The sequence below is a fragment of the Haemaphysalis longicornis genome, unplaced genomic scaffold (assembly GCF_048455015.1).
Source record: "Haemaphysalis longicornis isolate Haplotype H1 unplaced genomic scaffold, Haemaphysalis longicornis Haplotype H1 scaffold_7, whole genome shotgun sequence".
Lineage (NCBI taxonomy): Eukaryota > Metazoa > Arthropoda > Arachnida > Ixodida > Ixodidae > Haemaphysalis > Haemaphysalis longicornis.
Genome location: NW_027526422.1, coordinates 129,686,572 through 129,695,603, shown reverse-complemented (window position 1 = coordinate 129,695,603; position 9,032 = coordinate 129,686,572).

Below are 9,032 nucleotides of genomic sequence, written 5' to 3'. Positions count from 1 at the left end.
CTCTAATTTAGGGCGAAAGTAGGTAGTGTATAAAAGTAACTTTAACGACAAAGATGCGAGAGAGAAATTTCTACGGAGGTAGCCTAGAGTTTGGTTAGCCTTGGATGTTATGTTCTCTATATGTAGGTTCCAGGAAAGGTTGTTAGTAATAATAATGCCAAGATACTTGTAAGAGAGCGTGGTCTGTAAAGGGGAATCGTTAAGAGTGTAAGCGGGTGGTGTCTGGTTATTACGGGAAATTCGCATTGACCTGCATTTTGAGATATATAACTACATCTGCCACGTTTGACACCAAGCGGAGAGATTATCCAAATCAGTTTGAAGCTGCATAACGTCAGTGTCGTTCGTAAGTTTCCGATAAATTACGCAGTCGTCTGCAAATAAACATATTTCAGATGTGATAATCGTTTGTAAATCATTTATATATATTAGAAATAAGAGAGGTCCTAAAACTGATCCTTGCGGAACACCGGAACTAACGGGAGATGTAGGAGAGTTTGAGTCATTAGCACAGACAAATTGAACACGTGCGGATAAAAAAACGTGTATCCAGTCCAGTATTAACGGATCTATGTTAAGAACACTCATTTTATGTGGAAGTAGGGAATGGTCCACTCTGTCAAACGCTTTAGCAAAATCAAGGAATATGCAATCAGTTACACAGCCAGTATCTAGGTTATTGTGCAGATTGCTAGTAATTGAAAAAAGTTGTGTTTCACAGGAGAAGCATTTTCGGAACCCGTGCTGCGCGGGAGTGAAAAAACTATTATCTTCTAGAAATTTTGTGAGGTATGTGAAAATAATATGCTCCATAATTTTGCAGCATACAGAAGTGAGAGATATTGGCCTGTATTGAGAGGGTATTTGAGAATCTCCTGATTTAAATACTGGTGTTACTCTGTTTGTTGTCCAATCTCGTGGCAATGCGTGGAGATGGTAAGATTCCGAAAATATGCATTCTAGTATCATCGAACAATATTCACGAGCATTTTTTAGAATTTTTCAATTGATTTCGTCCACACCGTAAGAAGATTTTGGTTTCAATTTTTTTATGATGGCTGAAATCTCAGTTGCGTTGAAAATAATAGGATCCATCGGAAAGTAATTCTTTGACCGAAGCTCGGGAGACTCAGGTAGGGTTCGTGAAGATGAAAATGCCGTGACAAACGTGTCGTTTAACACCGACGCGCACAGACGGCTGGGCACGGGGCACCTTTTGAGGTAGTTAATGCAATGGTACTCGTATTCTGTGTCCTAAAAATATTCCAAAATTGCTTTGGGTTACTTTTTAGTAATGTAGGCAGAGTGGCGTTAAAAAACTTAATTTTAGTGGATTTTAGGGCGGACGAATATCTCGAGTTCGCGGTTTTATATTTTGGCCAGTGTGTAGGATCGAAGGAACGTTTTGCTTTTTTAAGGAGTCTTTTCTTTCTGTTAACAAGTCGTTTGAAATAGCAGTTATACCAGGGGGCGTTGCATTTAAAGAAAACTCGACGTAAACGAATAAATTTGTTCACAAGATCCAGTAGCTTATTTTTGAACAGCAGCCAGTTATCCTCAACCGTTCTTTCAAGGTAATGGGCTGGCACTTTCTGGTAATAGCTGGTAATAGCTGGCGAGGTAATAGCTGGCACATTCTCGCGTCACACCTTCCATGAGTAAGAGAGAACATAAACCTTTATGGTATTCTGCACAGAGGGGAGGCGCCCATAGTGCGGGACTCCGTGGGTTTATTCGCCCTAATATTTGTATGCAATCAAGGTGAATCACACACCCAAACCCGAACAAAGGGTCCAGAAGCTGGATTGGCTTCTCTGATGTAATTCTGACAGCGCCGGCTGAGTTTAATTGAGCGTTTAAGGTCGTTTAACCTGACCCCTGCAACAGCTGAAATCATATTTTTTTTTGTTCGGGAATCGCTTTTCGAAGTTCTCGAACAGCACCTCCCATAGTTTCACGTATTGACTGAACGCAATGATACTTGCAGATAAAATTACAAAACTGCAAACTAATCTGCTATATATGAGGGAGTGGACGCTGCGTAAAATTTTCAAGGCATTTTTGGCATGTTTTAGGGAATCGAGGAGTTGTAACTTCGTTGTAACTGACCTTCACTGTACTTAACAAAGCCTGACCAGGGCTAGTTGGTTGAACATACTGAATAAATTTGAGGCGCTGTATCTGTGTCCATTGTTTCCTCGGTTCCCCGTGGGTTAGCGCCTCAAATGTATTCACACTGTTACTTAGGACAAAGATCGGCTATAAAAATGCAGACTTCGAAGAAGTGCAGAGGAGTCAGAGTTACGTGTTCATGAAATCTGTCACTTGTGGCAATTTTCGGGCAAAAACTGTTCCCTGCTTTGCAGTTAATCTCAAAAGTTGAAGCGCTTCGAGTATTCTTAAAACAGCGTTAACTAAAAATCGGGCATCGGGCGTTAGCGTGTCTTAAGTATGGCCTGAGAAACAGCCAACCACCACATAAGCATAAATGCAAAACAACAAAAGAAAGTGGATCTCGGTATACGACTTAGGTGCTAAAGAATTCAATCCTCACAACCATCGCTTGAGCCATCGTAGAGGCTTTGGCTTCAGCTGTAAGAGGTGGACGGAGTAAATTCATTCTGGCGTTGTACGGAAAAACGTGTACTGGATACATGTATTGAAGCTTATAGGGGTAGTATAATTACGCAAATTGTAAAAGCAGAATAAAGAGTTATCTTAGCAGTGAGCATGAAGGGCTGACTAGGGCACAGAAGAAGTGAAGAGAAAAGACGGCAACAAGAACAGTCAATACTACTATGGCCGCAGTGACCTGGTACCCACTGATTGGTGGTGAAATAGTGTAACGGGAAGCAGCATAATAGTGTTGCGGAACATCAATGTGGACAATGCCCCATACCGCCATAACCGATTACCAATGACGACGAATAGGTGACTGGCGGCAGCTCTTTCTTTGCCGCTTGTACATAGATCATCCTTGTAAAAACATCGCTGTAACATCGTCCAATGTTTGTCTCACCTTTGCCTTGCCACCACGTAACATTTTGGTGGAGGGTGAGTGGTACATTCCCATCCCGACCCCGAGCTTCACCCCGCCTCGCCTCATGAAGCAGTCCCATCCTGGTGATGTGCCAAGCCAGAGAGGGCAGGTCAATGTTTACCTGTAGGTCAAACCACGGGCTCGCACCCGCTGCTACGCCATCGAGATGTGACCCATGTGTAAGGTTTACGATGCCTACCCGATGTATACATAGCATAGAGCCGGCCTTTGAACCAGCCGTGTCGTGACATCTCCGTGGGCTCCGCATGCGTCATGACGTTGATACCCTGGGACTGCGATGAAACCCCGTCGGACGGCTTTCCCTCTATCGCAAACATTTTCGTGTTAGCCTGTTGCAACTTGTAACGCTTCTATCTTTAGTCTCGTCTTCTTGCTTCCGTACGCTGGCTTCTTCTTCATCTTGCCTCATGCATTAGGTAGCCTTTACCCGCGTATACCCGCCGCGGTGGCTCAGATAAAGAAAAAAAAAAAAAGCCGCGGTGGCTCAGTGGTTAAGGAGTTGCGCTGCTGAGCACACGGTCGCGGGTTCGATTCCCGGCTGCGGCGGCCGCTTTTCTGATGGAGGCGAAAAGCAAAAACCCCCGTGTGTTCGAGATTTCGGCGCACGTAAAGATCCCCAGGTGGTCAAAATTAATCCGGAGCCCTCCACTACGGCGCGCCTCATCGCCTGCGTTGCGTCGGCGCGTTAAACCCTACTATCAATCAATCATTTCCCCGCGTATGCGCCGGTCACTGATTCGTGACTTCCACGCCAATCCAGAGTCCATTCATTAGAACCTGATTTTTTCTTCGCTTCTAATGCAATTCGGTGACGATTTGTGACTTCAGCAAAGTTAGTAATGCTGGTAAACCTTTGGTACTTTGTATGCAGGAAGCGGGAGACTGTTTTGCTCTTGCATAAGCGGGATCTTGATTCAAACAAAATGCATGTCACGGGAAGGAGGGAGCAGAGGCTGGTAATTTTTTACTGGCTTTCCTTATATTTTGTTGACCAGTATAGCTGTTATTCCTGGCCTATTGCCGAAAGTTTAACTCGGTGTCTGATTTTGTTCGGCACGACGAGCCTAAATGTGACCATCATAATCGCTCGAAGTAATCGGGGCATGCATTGGCTGTTACTATTACTGGAAACATAAAGCTTATAGAGGCGATTTCTTTCCTAAACACAAAGGGAGATAAGATCTAGGAAGGAAGAACGCGACAATACGTGCAGTACCCGTGTCCTCAAACGGTTTTTTTTGGCATTCTTTGTAGTTAACGCACTCGCTATTCGCACGTAAAAGAGTAGGGGTGCCCAGCATACCTGGCGCTCCTAACAGTGCTTGGCGACATGAATGTGAGCATGGTCTCGATTAATGTAACTTTATTTCATGGAGGTTGAAATATATGTGGCGGCGGGGATATTATACGACAGGGAGGGAAAGCAAGCCACAGGTTGAATCCTTGGTTCAGAGAAACAGTAGCGATGGCGGGATCAACTAGTGAGCCGCCATTCACGGTCTCTTCCTATGTTGGCACGTCGGCGGCAACGCCAGCGAGCACCATTGAGTGACACCCTCGATCATGCGACACCGCCCTACCGACGGCGCACCAGCATGGTCAACGCAGCCTTATGTACAAGCCTCTGGTTCACGAATTGCAACACTTACTATTTTTTGTTGCACATGGAAGTAAGGATGCAATATCTCCAGTGTTACAGGGTACTTATCAGCTCAGAACTAAAAGTGTGTAAGGATGACGTAAAAAGTGGCATACCAGGAGAAGCGACGTAGAAGCAAACCTGATAATTTGTCTAGACGGGGACAGCCGTGAATTCCAAGAGGGACGAGGTTTGGGCCTGTTGGTGACACATAATGAGATAAAACGCGCTAACAAGACGAGGACGAAGAGAGAATACACAAGCACAAGCGCGAACTTTCAACAGAATGTATTTCGGAAAGAACCCCTTTTATACACTTGCTCTCACCACAAGGAAGTATCGCGCATGCGTACGTTTACACATCTCGTAAAAAACAAATTTCTTTTTCGGACAATGATACAGAAGGCGTGCTTACGCAGTTTGCTTTTAAGCGATCTATCATATCTGCTTCTATGATTTCGCGAGTTATTTTTTCTCTGTTTTTCCTGATTACAACACATTTTTGAAAATCCGCTTCACACCCCCCTTCCCACTCGCACGTGCTGCAGTGGTGCGCCAGCCATCCGCTACTCCCATTCCTCACATTAGCGCAGTGTTCACGAAGCCTATCGTTCAAGCAGCGCCCCGTCTGCCCTATGTACCGTTTTCCACATGAAAGGGGTATTTCATAGACAACATTTCCCACGCATTTGGCATATTTTGTTTCGTGCTTTTTGGCACATTGGAGGGGGGGTTTTCTATAAGGATTGCTGGCTTTACACAGTTTGGTTAATTTGTCCGGCGCAGAAAACACAACTTTGATATTGGCTCGCCCGCCAATTTTCTTTAGATTGTGGGAGACACCGTGCAAATACGGTATAACAGCGAATTTTGGGCGGCTGTTTGTTGCTGCGATTGGTTCCTCCCGCGTTGCGGCACGTATCTTTTTTAGGAGAGACTCAGCAACCGAAATCTGCACGTGGACTGGATAACCAGACTGTGACAGTCTTTGCGACTGTTGACTAAGGCTTGTAGTCATGGTATGGGCACATGATTTTTTGATTGCATTCGTGAAACACATGCTCGCAATACCTCTTTTCACCAATTTTGTATGCGCTGAGTGGTAAGGTAGGTGGGGCTTATTGCTCCGCGGCTGATAAGTCCAACAAGTATGATCCGGGTTAAAAGTTAAATTGATGTCAAGGAACTGGATGGTCTGGTTAACAGGAAGTTCGTGGGTAAATCTAAGCGGTTTAAAATGTTCTTTGACTATGGTTAACACTTCAAGGGCACAAGATTCCAGCACATCAAATTTGCAATCGACAAGGAACAAAAAATCATCAACAAAGCGGAAGACACGAATCACCTTCATTTTGTCAAAGAAGCGGGCAACACCATTGTCTAGTTTAGATAAAAACAAGTCGCTAAGAATGGGGGCAATGCATTAACCAATGCAAATTCCTTCTCTCTGAAGACACGGCTTACCATCATACTCAATGTAAGTGGAACGCAGGTAAAACGATAAAAGCTCTAAAAAACCGCTAACTGAGACCCCAGCAGCATTTTGAAAGGCCACAGAACCGAACTCATCAATGCATTCTTCAATAAAATAAAGCAGTTTATCCTGTGGCAGAGAATAATGATAGGTGCTTGATGTCCAGTGAAAAGGCACAAAGTCCTTTTGGGGGTTCTGACTGTAAAAAATCTAAAATCTCTTCAGAATTCCTCACGAGAAACGGATCATTAAATCTCAAAAGGCCCAATTTCTCTTGCAAGAACAGGGCAATCGAGTTCTGCCACGTGCCTCTTTCTGATACAATGACACGAAATGGTTTTTCCGGTTTGTGAGTTTTGGCACTGAAAAAAAGATCGAGGAAATCCTTTTTATTTTATTGAAAAATACATTGATGAGTTCGGTTCTGTGGCCTTTCAAAATGCTGCTGGGGTCTCGGTTAGCGGTATTTTAGAGCTTTTATCGTTTTACCTGCGTTCCACTTACATTGAGTACGATGGTAAGCTGTGTCTTCAGAGAGAAGGAATTTGCATTGGTTCATGCATTGCCCCCATTCTTAGCGACTTGTTTTTATCTAAACTAGACAATGGTGTTGCCCGCTTCTTTGACAAAATGAAGGTGATTCGTGTCTTTCGCTTTGTTGATGATTTTTTGTTCCTTGTCGATTGCAAATTTGATGTGCTGGAATCTTGTGCCCTTGAAGTGTTAACCATAGTCAAAGAACATTTTAAACCGCTTAGATTTACCCACGAACTTCCTGTTAACCAGACCATCCAGTTCCTTGACATCAATTTAACTTTTAACCCGGTTCATACTTGTTGGACTTATCAGCCGCGGAGCAATAAGCCCCACCTACCTTACCACTCAGCGCATACAAAATTGGTGAAAAGAGGTATTGCGAGCATGTGTTTCACGAATGCAATCAAAAAATCATGTGCCCATACCATGACTAAAAGCCTTAGTCAACAGTCGCAAAGACTGTCACAGTCTGGTTATCCAGTCCACGTGCAGATTTCGGTTGCTGAGTCTCTCCTAAAAAAGATACGTGCCGCAACGCGGGAGGAACCAATCGCAGCAACAAACAGCCGCCCAAAATTCGCTGTTATACCGTATTTGCACGGTGTCTCCCACAATCTAAAGAAAATTGGCGGGCGAGCCAATATCAAAGTTGTGTTTTCTGCGCCGAACAAATTAACCAAACTGTGTAAAGCCAGCAATCCTTATAGAAAACCCCCCCTCCAATGTGCCAAAAAGCACGAAACAAAATATGCCAAATGCGTGGGAAATGTTGTCTATGAAATACCCCTTTCATGTGGAAAACGGTACATAGGGCAGACGGGGCGCTGCTTGAACGATAGGCTTCGTGAACACTGCGCTAATGTGAGGAATGGGAGTAGCGGATGGCTGGCGCACCACTGCAGCACGTGCGAGTGGGAAGGGGGGTGTGAAGCGGATTTTCAAAAATGTGTTGTAATCAGGAAAAACAGAGAAAAAATAACTCGCGAAATCATAGAAGCAGATATGATAGATCGCTTAAAAGCAAACTGCGTAAGCACGCCTTCTGTATCATTGTCCGAAAAAGAAATTTGTTTTTTACGAGATGTGTAAACGTACGCATGCGCGATACTTCCTTGTGGTGAGAGCAAGTGTATAAAAGGGGTTCTTTCCGAAATACATTCTGTTGAAAGTTCGCGCTTGTGCTTGTGTATTCTCTCTTCGTCCTCGTCTTGTTAGCGCGTTTTATCTCATTATGAGCCGTGAATATTTTGGTTTTACTTGGTACGCTGAAGTTTCGAGCAAGCGGCCAATTGTTTAATAAATTGTGAAGAATCCAACAGAAAATAATGCATGCAGGGACATCGTTGGCATAAGAATTTTAGTTCTGATATCTTCAGCACAAAGTCCAACGCACTTGTGGAGCAATTTCATTCCTAATAGCAGAGGTAACAAAACGCTGGTGAGCAGCGATATGAGTGCGGTGATGTTGCCTTATTAATATCAAATGAAATGATTACACTAAAAATTGGGCGCCATCCCACCCTGCGAATGTGAATATCCAGTGACGCTATATGCAGCACCACACATGCTGATTAGGGAATGTTTTGTTATTACTTTGCAGTGATGGTAGTGATAATGGCTTTGTGATCGCTGTGGTAGAGCATGATTGATTTCGTGGACATTTTCACTTAATTCTTAACCAGGACAAACTCCAACCACGATCTCTTTGGTGTGTTTGGTTGATTGGGGTGGTTGTAGCATTTAAATGCTTATTTGTCCGTGACAAACGATGATAAGCAGTTCTTATTGGCGGGTATCACAATGCCAATATATATTCATATTCCGGACGAAGGCTTCTAATGACGTCAAACGGCCCTTTCTACACCAGCTACAATCTTTAACGGGACACGTGAGCGGGTGTTTTTATGCATGGTGCATACGGTATTATCACTCACCATGCGGTTTGATGCTTGTTTTGTGGTTCTCTTAATTAAAGTTAATACTGAGCTCTGCGCTCATGCCTGATAATCCTGGCGCGTGTGCTCGGAGTCCTGGGCGAGAACGGCTGAGTCCTGCCAGAGTTTTTTGTTTATGACACAAAATTTCCGACCAACGAGATGCTTACAGCTTCGCTGTACAATTGTTCAGCGAAAAGGAGGAACTAAGAAGTGACATAGGTGATGCATTCAGGAATATGCTGTAAAGCTTGCCATTCTAGAACATTTTAGTTGCAACAATTGACTTATATTGAGATATGCTAACGTGAAGTACAACGCTGCAGTGGTGTGAAAGGATGACAGCACTTGTTAGTGGTTAATTCTAGCTTGACATAGCCTGTGCGT